General features: G+C 40.2%; 1 pseudogene across 1 annotated transcript in view; it reads left to right on the forward strand.

Annotated features, from left to right (window-relative positions):
- LOC308609788 (coiled-coil domain-containing protein 150-like) overlaps positions 1-11,497 on the forward strand; it is a 59,432-nt pseudogene extending 47,935 nt beyond the window's left edge. The window contains exons 10-11 of the transcript in view: positions 10,690-10,800; positions 11,089-11,497. The product of the transcript in view is annotated as a coiled-coil domain-containing protein 150-like (transcript). The remainder of the gene's footprint in view (positions 1-10,689; positions 10,801-11,088) is intronic.
- Positions 11,498-12,378: the final 881 nt, after the last annotated feature.

The following is a 12,378-nucleotide window of genomic DNA, read 5'->3' on the forward strand; positions in this document are numbered from 1 at the left end:
TCACTATGTCATACACCTAAATCAAATATAATATCATAAATCAACTATACCTCAAGAGAAAAAAAAAGCAAGATTATAAAAATACAGGCAAGGATAGTCAATAACTGACAGGTGTATTTACATAAACTCCATATAATTTATTTTCACTTCTCCATACGTGAGGTCACAAGTGACAGAAAGAGACGAGCTTAAGCTTTTAAAGAAAAAAAAAAACCTTTAATGCACAGCAATGAGCACTGAGCAATTAGTATTTGCCAGGCTCTATATTCCTTCTCTGCCTCCTCTTGTTTAACTGTTACATGAATTCTATGAAGTAGGCTTTTCTCATACTTTTCCAATGATGAATCTTTAGCTTAGGGAAGTTAATTATCTGAAATTACTTGACTAGTGTGTGGTGAAGCTGAGATTTTAACTTCTGTCTGATTCCAAAGCCATGCTCTTAAAAAGCAAATGACGCACATACATTTACATTATCTGTTCTAAGAATAATTGTGTTCTTTAGTGTTAAAAATTATGAAAATCACTGAGAGTGTTTCTCCACAAATCTACTTCTTAATATTGCCTCACTTACCCTCCTTTTAAAAATATCTATTTATTTGGCTGTGCCAGGTCTTAGTTGCAGCACACAGGATCTTTAGTTGTGGCACACAGGATCTAGTTCCCTGACCAGGGTACAAACCCGGCCCCCATGCATTGGGAGCACAGAGTCTTAGCCACTGGACCACCAGGGAAGTCCCATCACTTAACCTCCTTTTTAAAAGAAAGGTCCAAAGAGAACAAAATATAGGGACACAGCTAAACATAAGCTTCTCTTACTGAATGGGAGGTTAAAATGTTCTAATTGTCCCTTTGTATCCCACAGCTGAAAAAAGCCCTTGATGAAAGCAACTTCAGAGAAGTGGAAGTATCCCGGACCAACCGGGAGCTGCGGCAGAAACTCACAGATTTGGAAAAGGTACTGAACAGCAGCAAGGAGAAAATAAAGGATCAAAAGGCCCAAATTAAGTTCCACTTATCAGCTAAGGCGAATAATGCTCAGAACATAGAGAGGAGGAATGTTGTATGAGAAACCCTAACTCTCCTCTCCTACTTAGTATCTGATGAGGATCCAGGCAGGCAGTGATGTCTTGGGAAGATGGTTTCAGAGCCACACCACCACCATGTGTTCTCTGGGAATTACAGCTACACCTGGGAAGTGGGCAGATTGCCTGGGGTGAGGTGGGGGGGAGACTCTTTGACCCGCAGAGATACTGCTGCATCAGTGTTTGGTTTCTCATTAGCTGCCAGTGTCACATTCTGGCTCCCCAGCTGTCTCTTCCACAGTGATTGTACAAGACGTTGCTCTTGCCTTCCAACAGAGATTGTCTGCTATGAAAAGTATTCTCCAGTTCTGGAAAGAGATGTTAATCATCTTTTCTCAGGAGAATCTGTAAATCAAAATCTATAATCATATACACAAATGTATACTGTAGGTTCAACTGAAAATAATAGTTTTTATCCTATAGTCTGGTAGCACCTGGAGTTAGAAAGTACCCCATCATACTTTCATAATTTGGTTGCTCATTTATTACAATATTGAAGCTTTTTCTTCCATATATAGTACGTTGGGAGTTTGTCAAAGATCTCTGTATCACGTTTTCAGGAATTGGAAGAAACAGTTAGACACCTGAAGAAATGTAAAGAGGCAACAGAGGATAAACTGAAAGAAGCTAGTGTGGAATCAGAACAGGTAAGGCAGACCCACGGACATGAAGACTTAGACAAGCTTCCTCAGACACGATGACCCTGAAACACTAGTCCGTGTAATATCCTTCAGTAACACAGTTGTCAGGAGTGCAAAAGGCAAGAACCAATACCTTAGTATAGCCTCCGTTATAAAGAATAGTTTTAGATTAAGATTCTGTGTCTTGATGAGACATCATAGAATGCTAAAAGATTGATTGATATTGACTAATATTAACTTGGTCGTCCAAGCCCCTGAAATTCCAGAAATCCCTGGAATTGGGATTGACATATCTACACTAATATGTATAAAATAGATAACCAATAAGAACGTGCTGTATAATAAATAAATAAAATTCAAAAAAGAAGAGATTATTAAGATAAAGGTATCACAGTGACATTGCTGCCAGTTTATCCCTTTTGTAGCCATTAAGTTACATGATAATATGACTGTCAGAATGGTATATTAAAAAGAATATGGGGGGGCAGGGTGAAGACGGTGCACTAGGAGGACGCGGAATTCGCGTCTCCTCACAACGAGGGCACCTGGGGGACCACGGACACCTAAGGGGACGGGAGGAACCCCCAGAGACCAGGTAGGACCTGGAGCGTGGGTGGGAGTGAAGGGGGAGGAGAAGCTGAGGTGGGACTAGACTGGCACCTGACGGGCAGGTAGGGGAGGGTTAGGAATTCCATGCCTGTAGGGGGAAATTTTGGTACCAATGGGAGGACAGAGGATCAAAATGGATCAGGACCAGGTTTCCCCTGCCCACTTGGGCCACTGGGAGCCTGCTGAGATCCCGGGCCTGACCCTTTGCTCACTGAGGCCCCCTCCAGCTGTGCGGGTCCTGAGGGAGTCGGATGGAAGGGGGATGAAAAGTAAAGGCTGGACCTGTGTGACTGGCACCCCTGAGGGTTGGCTGGGCGAGGGGAGGAGTACCTACACCCTGTGGGACACACCCACGGCTAGGGGTCCTGCAGCAACGGGGGAGACCCTGGAGGAGACAGTGGTGGAGCGCACAGAGGAATGGAAGGAAACAGGGCCAGCACTTTCCCTGTTGGGCTCCTGGGCCTAATCCTTAGAGCCTCCCTCCTACTACGCAGAGCCCAAGCCCTGCCCCTACACCCCCCACCCAGGCCCTCACCTCTATACTCAGAGACCCCGTCCAGGGCACTGGGCCTAATCCCCACCCACACAACCTCACTCAGGGCCTTACCTCCAAACTCTAGAACTCCACACTGCAGAGGCCCTCCCTTCCTTCCACCCAGGTCCTAAGCATAGGTTCTGCCCCACACTTGAACATCACCCCACCTAGGCCCCACCCCCAGTGCCTTTTCCTGCTATGAGAGTTCTGAGCCTAGGTCTTGCCCCACCTTAAAACTCGCCCCTGCCTAAGTTCCACCCCTGCCTAAACCCCACCACCCCATAGCTAAGGCTTTTTTTTTCCTCTCTTAGTTTGGCGTTCTGTTTTACCTTGTTGACTCATTGTTGATTCTCTTCTATTTTTATATTTCCTAATCTTTAATTTTTCTAATTTTTTTTTTATTCTTTACACTTTGTTATTGTTCTCTCCTTTTGGCTTGTACCCACCCCCCTTTTTCTGTTGTGGTTTTATTTTACCTTGTTGTAGTTGTTTCAATTATAGTTTTATATTTCCTAATATATTTTTTATCTTTCTAATTTTCTTTTCTTTTTTATTCTTTGATATTGTGCTGCTCTGGTCCTTTTTTTCCTTTTTCTTTTTCTTTTTTACAATACCACAAAACTTGCAAGATCTTGGTTCCCAGGACAGAGGTGAGGCCCGAGCTCCTGTGGTGGGAGCTCCAAGTCTGCTGCACTAACAGAGAACCTCAAACCCCAGGGAATATTAATGGGAGTCAGGCATCCTGGAGGTCCTCATCTCAGCACCAAGACCCGGCTCTATCCAACTGCCTGCAAACTCCAGTGCTGGACGTCTCAGGCCAGACAACCAGTAAGATAGATAGGAATACAGCACCACCCATCAAAACAAAAATGAAATGACAAAAAAAATGTTATAGATGAAGGAACAAGGTGAAAACCTAAAAGACAAATAAGTGAAGATGAAATAGGCAAGCTACCTGAAAAAGAATTCAGAGTAATGACAGTAAAGGTGATCCAAAATCTCGGAAACAGAATGGAGAAATTACAAGAAACATTTAACAAGGATCTAGAAGAATTAAAGAGCAAACAAACAAACAGTTACTGAAATTAGAAATACTCTAGAAGAAATCAGTAGCAGAATAACTGAGGAAAAAGAATGGATAAGTGAGCTGGAAGATAAGATGGTGGAAATAACTGCCAGGGAGCAGAATAAAAGAATGAAAAGAATTGAGGGCAGTCTCAGAGACCTCTGGGACAACATTAAACACACCAACATTCGAAATATAGGGGTCCCAGAAGAAGAAGAGAAAAGAAAGGGACTCAGAAAATATTTGAAGAGATTATAGTTGAGAACCTCCCTAACATGGGAAATGAAATAGTCAATCAAGTCCAGGAAGCACAGAGAGTACCACACATGATAAACCCAAAGAGAAACATGCCGAGACACATTAATCAAACTATCAAAATTTAAATACAAGGAAAAAATGTTAAAAGCAGCAAAGGAAAAGCAACAAATAACATACAAGGGAATCCCCATAAGGTTAACAGCTGATTTTTCAGCAGAAACTCTGCAACCCAAAAGGGAATGGCAGAACATAATTAAAGTGGTGAAAGGGAAAAACCTACAACCAATATTACTCTACCAAGAAAGGATGTCATTCAGATTCAACAGAGAAATTAAAACCTTTATAGATAAGCAAAAGCTAAGAGAATGCAGCACCACCAAACCAGCTTTACAACAAATGCTAAAGGAACTTCTCTAGGCAGGAAACACAAGAGAAGGGAAAGACCTACAATAACAAACCCAAAACAATTAAGAAAATGGTAATAGTAGCATACATATCAATAATTACCTTAAATGTAAATGGATTAAATGCTCCCACCAAAAGACACTGACTGGCTGAATGGATACAAAAACAAGACCCACATATATGCTGTCTACAAGAGAGCCACTTCAGACCTAGGGACACATACAGACTGAAAGTGAGGGGATAGAAAAAGATATTGCATGCAAATGGAAAGCAAAAGAAAGCTGGAGTAGCAATTCTCATATCAGACAAAATAGACTTTAAAATCAAGACTATTACAAGAGACAAGGACACTACATAATGATCAAGAGATTGATCCAAGAAGAAGATATAACAATTGTAAATATACACCCATCATAGGAGCACCTCAAAACATAAGGCAAATGCTAACAGCCATACAAGGGGAAATCAAGAGCAACACAATCACAGCAGGGGACTTTAACACCCCACTTTCACCAATGAACAGATAATCCAAACTGGAAAGAAATAAGGAAACACAAGTTTCAAATGATACATTAAACAAGATGTACTTAACTGACATTTATAGGACATTCCATCCAAAAACAACAGAATATACTTTCTTCTCAAGTGCTCATGGAACACTCAGAATAGATCATATCTTGGGTCACAGATCAATCCTCAGTAAATTTAAGAAAATTGAAATCGTATCAAGTATCTTTTCTGACCACAACGCTATGAGACTGGATATCAATTAACTACAGGAAAAAATCTGTAAGAAATAAAAATACATGGTGGCTAAACAATACACAGCTAAATAACCAAGAGATCACTGAAGAAATCAAAGAGTAAATCAAAAAAATACCTAGAAACAAATGACAATGAAAATGATGACACAAAACCTATGGGATGCAGCAGAAGCAGTGCTAAGAGGGAAGTTTATAGCAAAAAAAATCCTACCTCAAGAAACAAGAGACATCTCAAATAAATGACTTAACCTTACACCTAAAGCAATTAGAGAAGGAAGAACAAAATATCCCCAAAGTTAGCAGAAGGAAAGAAATCATAAAGATGAGAAATAAATGAAAAAGAAATGAAGGAAACAGTAGCAAAGATCAATAAAACTAAAAGCTGGTTCTTTGAGAAGATAAACAAAATTGATAAACCATTAGCCAGACTCATCAAGAAAAAAAGGAAGAAGACACAAATCAATAGAATTAAAAATGAAAAAGGAGTAGTAACAACTGACACTGCAGAAATACAAAGGGTCATGAGAGATTACTACAAGCAACTCTATGCCAATAAAATGGACAACCTGGAAGAAATGGACAAATTCTTAGAAATGCACAACCTTCCAAGACTGAACCAGGAAGAAAGAGAAAATATGAAGAGTCCAATCACAAGCACTGAAATTGAAACTGTGATTAAAAATCTTCCAATAAACAAAAGCCCAGGACCAGATGGATCCACAGATGAATTCTATCAAACATTTAGAGAAGAACTAACACCTATCCTTCTCAAACTCTTCCAAAATATAGCAGAGGGAGGAACACGCCCAAACTCATTCTGTGAGGCCACCATCACCCTGATATCAAAACCAGACAAAGATGTCACAAAGAAAGAAAACTACAGGCCAATATTGCTCATGAACATAGATGAAAAAATCCTCAACAAAATACTAGCAAACAGAATCCCTACAGCACGTTAAAAGGATCATACACCATGATCAAGTGGGGTTTATCCAAGGAATGCAAGGATTCTTCAATATACACAAATCAATCAATGTGATACAACATATTAACAAACTGAAGGAGAAAAACCATATGACCATCTCAATAGATACAGAGAAAGCTTTTGACAAAATTCAAAACCCATTTATGATAAAAACCCTCCAGAAAGTAGGCATATCGTCCTCAATGGGGAAAAACTGAAACCATTTCCTCTAAGATCAGGAAGAAGACAAGGTTGCCGACTCTTACCACTATTATTCAGCATAGTTTTGGAAGCTTTAGCCACAGCTATCAGAGAAGAAAAAAGAAAAAAATGGAATGAAAATCAGAAAAAAAGAAGTAAAACATTACTTTTTGCAGATGACATGATACTATACATAGAGAATCCTAAAGATGCTACCAGAAAACTAATAGAGCTAATCAATGAATTTGGTAGTGTAGCAGGATACAAAATTAATGCAAAGAAATCTCTAGCATTCCTATACAATAATGATGAAAAATCTGAAAGTGAAATTAAGGAAACACTCCCATTTACCATTGCAACAAAAAGAATAAAATACCTAGGAAGAAACCTACCTAAGGAGACAAAAGCCCTGTATGCAGAAAACTATAAGACACTGATGAAAGAAGTTAAAGATGATACAAACAGATGGAGAGGTATACCATGTTCTTGGATTGCAAGAATCAACATTTGTGAATATGACTATACTACCCAAAGCAACTTACAAACTTCACAATTTGTATGGAAACACAAAAGACCCCAATAGCCAAAGCAATCTTGAGAAAGAAAGACAGAGCTGGAGGAATCAGGCTCCCAGACTTCAGACTATACTACAAAGCTAAAGTTATCAAGACAGTATGGTACTGGCACAAAAAGAGAAATATAGATCAATGGAACAGGATAGGAAGCCCTGAGATAAATCCACTCACATATGGTCACCTTATCTTTGACAAAGGAGGCAAGAATATACAGTGGATAAAAGACAGCCTCTTCAATAAGTAGTGCTGGGAAACCTGGAGAGCTGCATGTAAAAGAATGAAATTAGAACACTCCCTAACACCATACACAAAAATAAACTCAAAATGGATTAAAGACCTAAATGTAAGGCCAGACACTATCAAACTCTTAGAGGAAAACATAGGCAGAACACTCTAAGACATAAATCACAGCAAGATCCTTTTTGACCCACCTCCTAGAGAAATGGAAACAGAAACAAAAACAAATGGGACCGAATGAAACTTAAAATCTTTTGCACAGCAAAGGAAACCACAAACAAGATGAAAAGACCACCCTCAGAATGGGAGAAAATATTTGCAAATGAAGCAACTGACAAAGGATTAATCTCCAAAATATACAAGAGGCTCATGCAGCTCAATATCAAAAAAACAGAAAATGCAATCCAAAAATGGGCAGAAGACCTAAAGAGACATTTCTCCTAAGAAGATACAGATGGTGAACAAACACATGAAAAGATGCTCAACATCACTAATCATTAGAGAAATGCAAATCGAAACTACAGTGAGGTATCACCTCACACCAGTCTGAATGGCCATCATCAAAAAATCTACACACAATTGGCCTTCCCTTGCGGTGCAGTGGTTGAGAGTCCACCTGCCGATACATGGGACATGGGTTCATGCCCCGGTCTGGGAAGATCCCACATGCCACGGAGCAGTTGGGCCCGTGAGCCATGGCCGCTGAGCCTGCACGTCCAGAGCCTGTGCTCCACAACAGGAGAGGCCACAACAGTGACAGGCCCGTGTACTGCAAAAAAAAAAAATCTACAAATAATAAATGCTGGAGAGGGTGTGGAGAAAAGGGAACCCTCTTGCACTGTTGGTGGGAATGTAAATTGATACAGCCACTATAGAGAACAGTATGGAGATTCCTTAAAAACCTAAAAATAGAACTAGCATATGACCCAGCAATCCCACTATTGGGCATATACCCTGAGAAAACCATAATTCAAAAAGAGTCATGTACCACAATGTTCATTGCAGCTCTATTTACAATAGCCAGGACATGGAAGCAACCTAAGTGTCCATCGACAGATGAATGGACAAAGAAGATGTGGCACATATATACAATGGAATATTACTCGCCATAAAAGTAAACAAAATTGAGTTATTTGTACTGAGATGGATGGACCTAGAGTCTGTCATAAAGAGTGAAGTAAGTCAGAAAGAGAAAATCAGATACCATATGCTAACACATATATATGGAATCTAAAAAAAAAGAACAAAAAAGGTCATGAAGAACCTAAGGGCAAGACGGGAATAAAGACACAGACCTACTAGAGAATGGACTTGAGAATACAGGGAGGGAGAAGGGTAAGCTGGGACGAAGTGAGAGAGTGGCTTGGACATATACACACTACCAAACGTAAAATAGATAGCTAGTGGGAAGCAGCTGCATAGCACAGGGAGATCAGCTCAGTGCTTTGTGACCACCTAGAGGGGTGGGATAGGGAGGGTGGGAGGGAGGGTGACACAAGAGGGAAGAGATATGGGGACATATGTATATGTATAACGGATTCAGTTTGTTATAAAGCAGAACCTAACACCACTGTAAAGCAATTATACTCCAATAAAGATGCTTTAATTAATTAATTAATTAATTAAAAGGAATATGGACTCGTCTCTTGTGAGTTTGCCAACAATGACACTTACTGGGCCCTTAAGGAAGTTACATTTACTTTCTGTAACTCATCAGTTACCACTTGTATAATAGTCAGGAAGTTATTACCTACCACTGTTACTCTGATAGATGGCTTGGAGTAAGTTTCAATAAACGTTGGCTCCATTCTCATTCACCATACAAGAGGAGACATGATGTACAATGAATGTCATTTCAAGCAACTTTCCCTCCACTTCTGATAAAGAGAAAAGTGGGGTTTGGTTTGGGGGTGGATGGGAGTGTGTCTGTCGTCAGGATACACAAACAGACCTGGAAACTACTTTAGCTTTGTAGCTTTCTAAAAGTTAAATGACAAGCAGAGCTCTATTTTCTTGTCTCACTATTTTGTACTCACACTGTGACCTGGTTAATATGGGACAAGTACATAGTAGCACAAATTTATAAAGGACCTATTATATGGCTTGTACCGTGCTAGGTGATGGAGCTATAGGCTGCATAAGCCAGAAGAAGCCCCTGGTCTCATCGAACTTGCCTTCCCCCAAGCAAGAGAGAAATACACTAGACTCTGAGACCTCAGAGTCAAAACATGAAAATGCTGTCCATGAAACATAAATAATCAAAGGGGGAAAACCAGTCATTTTACTTTTTATTTCAGAGGATATGTTCTACAGCTATTTTGAAGCAACCTTTATATATAATAAAAACCTGTTGGCTCTACCTTCAAAATAACAAAATATCCCAAATACATAGAAAAGTGCTAGGCACATATAGGCACTCAATAAATATTTGTCAAGTAAATGAATACTGATTCTAGATCATCTTCAAAGGCAGACTATTAGAGGGACTGTTTTCAAGTCTAACAGATCATTTGGAAGTTTGTGCTTAGGAGCTAAAGTATAAAATATTTTGATAAAGGAAATAAAAAATACCACTTACACTAAGCTGGTCCAGTGTTTTTACTAATTCGTTCTATTACCTTTATAAAGCACAGCAGGAAAATCTAGGCTTTACAGTTCAGGGACTTTGGAGAAGTGTTTAGTCTCAGAGAGCAGAACTCAAAGTGTGGTTTGAACTACCACTCGAATTTTCAATGCCATCTTGTACTTTCACTCCTATCTTAACTTTCTCCCGAGCCCTCTCACCTCAGTTCACATCCAGGAAATATTAACAAATGCATGAAAATCAGCAGGTTTGCATTCATTGTTTAACTCCATATTCAGAAATTATTCTCTCATCTATAGGAGGATGTGTATTATGCAAACAGGTGGCAAAGACCATGAAGTTAGAATTTGAGTCTTTTAATATCTAGGTAAAGTCTCTTGAACTGGCAACTATAGGAAGAAAACTTCCAGTTTAACTAATATGAAGCCCATTTTCTAATTGTGTGGGGAAATAAAGATTTTAAATTATACAGTGTAAAAAGAAAGAGTCTCAGGCTTCCCTGGTGGCACAGTGGTTGAGAGTCCGCCTGCTGATGCAGGGGACACGGGTTCGTGCCCCGGTCCGGGAAGATCCCACACGCCGCGGAGCGGCTGGGCCCGTGAGCCATGGCCGCTGAGCCTGCGTGTCCGGAGCCTGTGCTCCGCAACGGGGGAGGCCACAACAGTGAGAGGCCCATGTACCGCAAAAAAAAGAGTCTCTTGAACTAATACACAAAATGATTAAGTGTTCCTTTGTTGTAAATTTTAATGAGAACATTTGTATGTGCAGATAACAGCTAACCTGGAACAAGCTTGGCGCTGGTTTAAGTGCAAACGCGATGGCCTACAACTTGAGCTGACCAAAAACCCGTTGCAGAGGGAAGACAGGTGGCGGAAAGAGGTGGAATATTTGTGTGTCTTAAGCAATTCTGGATTTGTTCCTTCTCAGATTTCTAATTACACAAGTTCTCTCTTCATCCAGCTACTCTCCACTAATCTGTAGATCTCTTTAAACTGCTGTTTGGAAAACCAATGAACTGAATTTCTTTCTTAAAACTTCTACCTCTCCCAAGCTGTCTAGTTTAGAACCACCTATCTTGAAAAGAAAATGACATCCATAAAGACAAAATAGGTCCTCAGCTCTGCAGTTAGTTTCTAACAGTTTTGGGGTGTGTTTTCTTTCCAATAGGACCAAGATAAAAGGCACAGCAGCATATCCGATCAGTCTGCTCTACATCGATGGGAGAATAAACTGAATCTTAGACTTGTGCCCAAGAAGTGTCATTCTGAACTAAAGAGAGGTGGTGTCCTTGACAGAGGAGCTTCTTCACTTAGAACAGCTACATCACCCTGATTCCCTGAGCCCAGCAACTAGGGCTGGGCTGTTTCCACCGTCATCAGGACATGAAGTCTTTGATGTGGACTGAAGATTTTGGACCTGAGTTTATCCTTTTATGAACTCTTTGATATCAATACAGAACCACCCCATCTTTTTTGTCCCTTTCCCCATTTTCCACCCAGTAAATTTATATTAATGTGTTGTATGATAGGAGATGCTGTTGCATGATACTTGGCTATTGTTTTAAGTAAATTTTATCAAAAAGCATTTAATGAGGTACTGGATGATTTGGCAACTAAATGATATGATACTTTATTTCAGTGCAATGTCCTAGTCTAACACCTAGTAGATACTCCCTGGAAATACGATCACCTGAAAAGTGGTAAAAACTCTCCCACTGTCTAGTAAACATATACCCTTCTATGCTGGGTAATTACTAGCACACCTTTTATAAGACCATATCTCTATTCGTATATAAGATATCTCAGAGGTTGTATTTGCTGGTTCCTTGGACATTTACAAAGAAGTTTATTCAACTCTGTTCCAGGAGATTATGCCTGACCAATGTAGCTCTCCCTTACTATAGTAAGCAATAAATTCAGCTTTATCTTCTCATTTCAGATTAAGTAATCCAGATTTAAAGTATGTAAACAGCTGGCATAATACCTGGCTTACTTGATGCTCAAGTAATGGTAGCTGCTGATAATAGTATTAGGACCTAAATCAAATGAGCAATTATAAAATTAGAATATCAAATATAAGACTCAGAGGTTGATGAGCCCAGCACTCAATATCTAATATAAAAAAACACAGCTGGGGACTTCCCTGGTGGTGCAGTGTTTAGTAATCCACCTGCCAATGCAGGAGACATAGGTTCAATCCCTGGTCCAGGAAGATCCCACATGCCGCAGAGCAACTAAGCCCATGTGCCACAAATACTGAAGCCTGCACTCTAGGGCCTGCGTGCTGCAACTACTGAGTCCGCATGCTGCAACTACTGCAGCCCGCACACCTAAAGCCCATGCTCCACAACAAGAGAAGGCACCACAATGAGAAGCCCATGCACTGCAACAAAGAGTAGCCCCTGGTCTCTGCAACTAGAGAAAGCCACGCACAGCAACGAATACCCAATGCAGCCCA

The sequence above is a fragment of the Mesoplodon bidens genome (assembly GCF_964165515.1).
Source record: "Mesoplodon bidens genome assembly, contig: HAP1_SCAFFOLD_56, whole genome shotgun sequence".
NCBI lineage: Eukaryota > Metazoa > Chordata > Mammalia > Artiodactyla > Ziphiidae > Mesoplodon > Mesoplodon bidens.